The sequence below is a fragment of the Grampus griseus genome (genome assembly GCF_964374135.1).
Source record: "Grampus griseus genome assembly, chromosome: 2".
NCBI classification, from domain to species: domain Eukaryota; kingdom Metazoa; phylum Chordata; class Mammalia; order Artiodactyla; family Delphinidae; genus Grampus; species Grampus griseus.
Window position 1 is genome coordinate 949,149 of NC_139018.1, and position 7,186 is coordinate 956,334.

A 7,186-nucleotide genomic window follows, 5' to 3' on the forward strand; every position below is an offset into this window, starting at 1 on the left:
CTCACAGTGTGCAGAACAGATGGCAGGTCAAGCAGGAGGCTAGTTAAGCCATGAGACAATAACGAGGGAGAGAGAAGATGGTGCTGGCACCTGGCGGGAGCAGAGGACCTAGGGAGCATCCCCAGGCCCCGTCCCTGCGACACCCACACCCAGAGCCTAGCCTGAGGCTCCTACGAGCCAGGTCTCAAACCAGGCCCCACCCATCGGTGAAGGCCCAAGTGACCATGTAACCCACGGCAAACCCTCATGTCACCTCAGGCAAGCAAATGGGAAGATGTCGAAAAATCCACCCAGAACACAGCCCCAGCCGGCCAGAGCCCCTCATCCCGGAACCCCTGCCCTTCCTCAGGGTCCAGCCAGAGGGGCAAAGCTCTGGAAGCCGAAGGGGCGGGGACTCCCGAGCCCCTGCAGCCTACGGAGGCCTCAGCAGCACAGCCGGAGGAGATGACAGAGCTCTCTCCAGGAGAGTCCCCACCCAGCCCCCAGCCCAGCCCAGCTCCCACACTCTGCCATCACCTGCCACCAGGTCGTGACGGGCAGTTGGCAAGGGAACCCCACCCAGAGGAGGCCACAGCCTCTGCTTATGGCAAAGGGAGGCCAAACCCCCAGAGCCGGGTTATGCGGCTGTGGCGGAGCCAGGCCGCCCCTGCTGCTGCCAGCCCATCTCGAAAAGGCCCAGGCCTGGAGTCGTGGACGCTCCCAAGCTGCCTGCGGCCGGTTCAGGGCTAGGCTGGCCATCGTTGCTAGGAGGGAGAATACTAAACACCCCAAACTTGTCCCCCCAGAAGGACCACCCGCCTGGAGGGGAGGGGAGGAAGTGGAGTCGCCCAGGGGCAGGGGCCGGGAGGGGCAGAGAGCGGCGGCGGGCGGCTGGAAAGCGCAGACTGAACGGAGGCCGGGACAGCGGAGAGGCGGCGGCGGCAAAGGGAAATGAGGAGAGAGGAAGGTGGAGGAAGACGGAGGGAGGGACCGCGGGAGGGGAGACCAGGCCGGGAGGAGGCCAGGCGGGAGCGCCGGGCCCGCAGGGGGAGGGAGCGACGCCTTCTCCTGAATCAGCGCTCGCCGGGGGCGGCCAGGGCCCAGCCGGTGCCTGGGCGGGGACCCCGGCGCCCGGGCCAGCGCCCCCCTCTCCAGGCCGCGTAGACGCGCGCCCGGCGGTCCCTCCCGGCCTGACGCAGACCTGGGCCGCCTCCGCGGGGGCGAAGACCGACCTGGCCAGGTGCGCCGGCAGCCCCCACCCCCGCGCCTTTGTCCGGCCCACCGGGCTCCGCTCGCCCGCCCCCTGCCCGCTGCCCGCGCGGCCCCGTCGGCGCGCAGGTGCGGGAGCAGGGAGGCCCGGCCGCCGCGGGCGCAGAGCGGCGCGTCTTACCTGCAGCTCGGTCCCGACTCGGCCCCGGCTCGGCCCCGGCCCTCCCGCCCGGCCGGCCGAGCGCTGGGCGGGGCCGCCGCCTAGGACATGCCCGGCGCGGCCCGCACGCTCGCGGCAGCCCGGCGAGCCCACGGGCAGAGCGGCGGCCCGGCCTCGCGCGGCGGGTCCCTGACGTCTGCGGGCGCCCCGCCCCGCCCATGCCAGGCCCCGCCCCCGCCCCGCCCCCCGGAAATCCAGGTTAGGGCGGGCCCGGAGCGCCAGGTGAGCGCGGCTCCCGCCCCCGGCGGCTCAACGGGCCCCGCCCCCGCGCCCACCCCCCCGACCCCCTCCGACCGGGCCCAGCCCCCTCCCCCACTCGCCCCCACAAGTCTGTCCCCAGACCCCTCCCCTCACGGTCTTCGTACCGCCTCGGCTTGGGGACCCGCCCCTGCGTGCCGGGGGCAACCCGGTGGCCGCAGCAGCCCCGCGTCTTGGCTCTGAGCCCGCGGTTAACGCTTAACCAAGCTCCGGGAGCCCGAAACTCGAACCGCACCCCTGGGCCCTAACCTTTGGCCCCGCCCGCCCAAATGAGGGGTGGAGGGCGAAGGAGGTGTGGTGAGCCCCAGAGGCCCGCGCCCGCCCTCTCGTGCTGCACGCGCCCCAACCCCGGGATTTCGGCCGGGCTGGGTGAGGTGGGTCGTGGGCGTCGACGCAGTCCTACCCTCTGCTGACTGCGGGCCGGGCCCTGCCCGAGGGCGGGGCGTGGGTCGCGGAGTGAGTTCTCACGCGCTGCTCGCTCCGCGCTGGGCGCTACAATAGAGGTATCCGGTGTCCCGAGAGCGAGAGGGGGAAAGGGCTTAACGCTGCGGGCAGGGGCGCTGTGGGAGACGCCTAGGTGGGGGTTTGCCCTGCAGGCATTCCTGCTTTACTGGTGGGGACTGGCCTTGACCGAGGGAGGAGGTGCGCAGCGAAGCCAGGGAAGTCCTGGGAGCTGGGGTTGAGGAGGCGTGTGCCGGGGAGTCTGGGCTTTGTGGCCTGGGCGGCTGGCGCTTCTGAGCGTTCACGGTGCCCTACACCGGGAGCACCAACCCATGGTCACCAGCCCCCGACAGAGCCAGGCCTGGGGGTTGGAGTGCGGAGGGGGTCCAGCACCCTCGAGTACAGAGGGGAGCCCCATACCCACTACGTAGGTGGAAACCCACCTACAGAGGGAAGAGCTATGAGGGTGCAGGGAGTGTGCCGGACGGTGGGCGGCGCCACCTGTGCGGGACGCACCGGAAGAACCTGAGTTGGGAGCGCGGACTGCTAGGGGTTGGGGTAGTGGGGGGAGGGGCAGGCCAGGGGAGGGACCTGCAGCCAGGTGATCAAGGAGCTTGGACTTCGTCCCAAGGACAACGTGGCGCCCAAGGAGCGTTTGCTGCTGGCTGAGACCTGCTCACATGAGGTTTTCAGAGAGCTCCAGGTGCCAAAGGGCATGGAAGGAAGAAGAACAGGAGTGGGGGGTGGGGAATGGTCAGGTGTCCAATCCTAGTCCTGGAATGGAAGAGGTGGGGGCAGAGAAGTGGGCTGGGCCTTCCCGGTTTGCCCCCCAGACCCACCTTCCTCCGTCCCCATGGCCTGCGCTCTGGGCCGCATCGGTGGCCCTATCCCCCACTCTCCCCTGGCTTCCGGGTGAGTTTGGAAGCCAGCCCAGAGGTTGGGGAATTTCCCCAGCTCCCTCCCGGCTGGGCACAAACCTCTCCTCTCCCTGAGGTCCTCTCCCTGAGGTCCTCTCCCTGAGGCCCCAGTCCCTACCCTGAGGCCCTTTCTACCCTCTTAGGGCTCTGAGGCCAGCCCCTACCCGGGTCTTCACCACCCTGTTGGTTTCGCCTACCCCTTGCCTGCACCTTGGTAAATGGACCTTTTATAAAAGTCCTTTTCTCTCTTTGCACCTTTCTCCTGCCAGGACGCTGACTTCCTCCAAGTCAAGGAAGAGAGAGGAGGCAAAGACGGCACCCAGTGGTCACCTGGACCCCCTACTGTCACTGGGAAACAGGTGAACAGGCCAGGAGAGCAGGTGTGCAGGGGTCAGCTGTTGAGAGTTTGATGCAGAACGATGGAGAGACCTGGGGACACTCAGGTGAGCTGTTCGGGACAGAGCTAGGGGCAGCTGGAGGCCTTATCAGGTGTGGGTGATACTTGGAGCCAGAGGGAGGGTAGAAAGAACAAGGTAGACTAGCCAGGAATCCACAGTGAGGACTGGAAAGGAAACCCAAGGAGGGGTGAGGCCACAGTCTCCCCAAGGTTGCATTGAATGCAACCTGTAAGAGTAGCTACAGGATTTTTTTTTTTTATAACTATGTGAACCTATCCTGAAATCCATGAGGAAAATAAAGGTGCAAGAATAATTAGCCTGCAAGTACTTGAACAGACATGTCTCCAAAGAAGATAACCAAGTGGTCAACAAGCACGTGGAAAGATGCTCAACATCATTAGTCATTAAAGAGATGCCAGTCCAAACCACAGTGAGGCGCCACTTCACACCTGTTAGCATGACGACTATCAAAAAATAATAATAATAATCAGTGTTGGTGAGAATGTCTGTGGAGAACTGAACCCGACGCATTATTGGGGGGAATGTAAAATGGTGCAGCCTCCATGGCAAACAGTACGGCAGGTCCTCAAAAAATTAAAAATAGAACTACCATACAACCCAGCCATTCCACTTCTGAATATATGCCCAAAAGAATTGAAAGCAGGGACTCGAATAGATATTCGTACACCTGTGTTCATAGCAACGTTTTTTACAATAGCCAAAAGGCGGCTGCACCCCAAATGTCCTTCAGTGGATAAATGGATAAGCGAAATGTGGTCCATCCTTACAATGGAATATTATTCAGCCTTAAACAGGAAAGAACATGGATGAGCCTTTAGGACATTGTGCCAAGTGAATTAAGCCAGTCTCAAAAAAGCACATTCTTTATGATTCCACTTCTACGAGGTCCCTAGAGTAATGCAATTCTTAGAGATAGAAAGGATGTTGGTTGCCAGGGGCTAGGGGATGGGGAGTGAGTGTTTAATGGAGACAGTTTCAGATTTAGGAAGATGAGAAAAAGTTCAGGGGACTTCCCTGGTGGCGCAGTGGTTAAGAATCCGCCCGCCAATGCAGGGGACACGGGTTCGAGCCCTGGTCTGGGAAGATCCCACATGCCGCGGAGCAGCTAAGCCCATGCACCACAACTACTGAGCCTGAGCTCTAGAGCCCGCGAGCCACAACCACTGAGCCTGCGTGCCACAGCTACTGAAGCCCACGCGCCTAGAGCCCATGCTCCGCAACAAGAGAAGCCTCTGCAGTAGGAAGCCCGCGCATGACGACAAAAAGTAGCCCCTGCTCACCACAACTAGAGAAAGCCTGCGTGCAGCAACAAAGAGCCAACGCAGCCAAAAATAAATAAATAAGTAAAAAATAAATAAATTTATTAAAAAAAATAGTTCAGGAAGTGGGTGGTGATGATGGTTGTATGATGACATGAATGTACTTAGTGCCACTGAACTGTACCTTTAAAAATGTTTGCAATGGTAAATTTTAGGACTTCCGTGGTGGCGCAGTGGTTGAGAATCCGCCCGCCAATTCAGGGGACACAGGTTCAAGCCCTGGTCCGGGAAGATCCCACATGTGCGGAGCAACTAAGCCCGCGTGCCACAACTACTGAAGCCCGTGTGCCACAACTGAAGCCCACGCGCCTAGAGCCCATGCTCCACAACAAGAGAAGCCACCACAATGAGAGAAGCCCACACACCACAACAAAGAGTAGCCCCCGCTCGCCACAACTAGAGAAAGCCTGCACGCAGCAACAAAGATCCAACGCAACCAAACATAAATAAATAAACACTAAAAAAAGAAAGCTCACATTTCTTGATAAAAGGTAAATTTTATGTTTTTATGTGTTTTATCACAATTTTATAGATTATTTTTATTTATTTATTTTTGGCTGCACTGGGCTTTCGTTGCTGCACATGGGCTTCTCATTGGCATGGCTTCTCTTGTTGCGGAGCATAGGATTTAGGCGTGCGGGCTTCAGTAGTTGCGGCTTGTGGGCTTAGTTGCTCTACGGCATGTGGGATCTTCCCGGACCAGGGATCGAACCCGTGTCCCCTGCATTGGCAGGCGGATCTTAACCACTGCACCACCAGGGAAGCCCCCACAATTTTAAAAAGTAAAGAAAAAAACCAAAAACAATAGCCTGGGCTTCCCTGGTGGCGCAGTGGTTGAGCGTCCACCTGCCGATGCAGGGGGCGCGGGTTCGTGCCCCGGTCCAGGAAGATCCCACATGCCGCGGAGCGGCTGGGCCCGTGAGCCATGGCCGCTGAGCCTGCGCGTCTGGAGCCTGTGCTCCGCAACAGGAGAGGCCGCAACAGTGAGAAGCCCGCGTATCACAAAAAAAAAAACAACAACAACAAAACCCCAAAAACAATAGCCTGTATAATTCTAAAAAAGAAGGCGCCAGTCCTGCCAGAGGGTAGAATCTGTCACAGAGCCGACCAGAACATTCTGTTATAGGTGGTTGACTGAACACACAGATCAGAGGTCCGTGTGATCATTTAGCATACTATTATTTGGCATTTAAAATCTGCGAGGAAAAGGGCGTTCTTTAATAAAGGGTGTTGGGACAGCTGAGCAGCCATCGGAAGGAAACATCACATTGGACTCCTATCTCACTCCAAAGTAAATTCCACATGGACCAGAAATACAAATGCCAACAACAAACCCACAAAAGCATTTGAAGAAAACACAGGAGACTGGAGACAGTTTAATAGTCTCACCATGAGGAAAGCTTTTCCCAGCATGATAGAAGCACGGGTCATAAAAAATTTTTTGATAAATTTAAGTAAATTACAAATTGCAACATTTTGCATAGATATAACCTTTTAAGTCCTAGGATGTGCCGCAAACTGGGAAAAGCTTGTTGCTAACTCATACCTCAACGGAAGGGCCAACTCCCCAGCAGAGCGGGCCTGTGAATTAGTAAGGATGGGGGCCGAGCGTCTCACTGGAAGTTGGGCAAGCAGCCCAGACGCATGCAGAAGGAAACCCACATGGCTGTTAGCTGAAAGATGCTTAACTTCACCCATGAGCAGAGAAATGCAAATGCACGTGACCTTCAAACTTGGGAGGTTTCGAAGAGGGACGGGACGGGAGTGGTGGGGAGACGGGAGCTAGGGTGTGAGTCTGAGGTTGGAGGTGGGGCGACAGTGCCCATCACCTTACAAAAGCCCTCGTCCAGCCAGCCTGTCTGCTTCCCAGGATCTGTCCTGCAGGAATACTCGCGCATGTGCACCAGGCCTAGTCGAGATTTTCATCGCTGCTTTGCACCTAAAGCAGAGCTAGAAAACGGCTCGGCCTCGGTCCGTCCAAGGGCACCGCTGAGGGACGCCAGATGCCGTGCAGCCGTGGGCACCACTCGGTGGCTCCCTGGGGGGCACAGCACCAGCTCCTCAGTGTTCTCAGAGAACCCGCAGCCCCCTCTCCCTCCTCTGCACTGTCTGGTCGCGGGGTGGCCCCTGCACGCGGGAACTGGGGTTGGGGAGACCTCATTTCCACCCTTGGCCCGAATTTTTTAAACGAGGAAGCTGTATTAACAATGACAAGATTTGCTGTTTTCTGTCGGGAATAGTCAGGAGGGGGCAGGGTCCCCGTGCAGAAAGAGGCGAGGGAGCGGAGCGGCCAGCATATCCTGGGGACACGTGGCTCCAGGGCTGGGCGGGGCGGGGCACCGAGTTGGTGCCTGGGGCTTGAGGTAGAGCTGCAGACCCCCTGGGGGGTGGGAGTGGAGCCAGGGGATGCAGAGAAAAGATAAA

General features: G+C 59.1%; 1 long non-coding RNA gene across 1 annotated transcript; it reads left to right on the top strand.

Moving 5' to 3' along the window:
• The first annotated feature begins 1,904 nt into the window (after nt 1-1,904).
• On the top strand, nt 1,905-4,728 carry LOC309818591. The gene is made up of 3 exons (XR_014296360.1): nt 1,905-2,040; nt 3,294-3,467; nt 4,497-4,728. It is a non-coding gene; the product is annotated as an uncharacterized lncRNA (long non-coding RNA).
• The last annotated feature ends 2,458 nt before the right edge of the window (nt 4,729-7,186 follow it).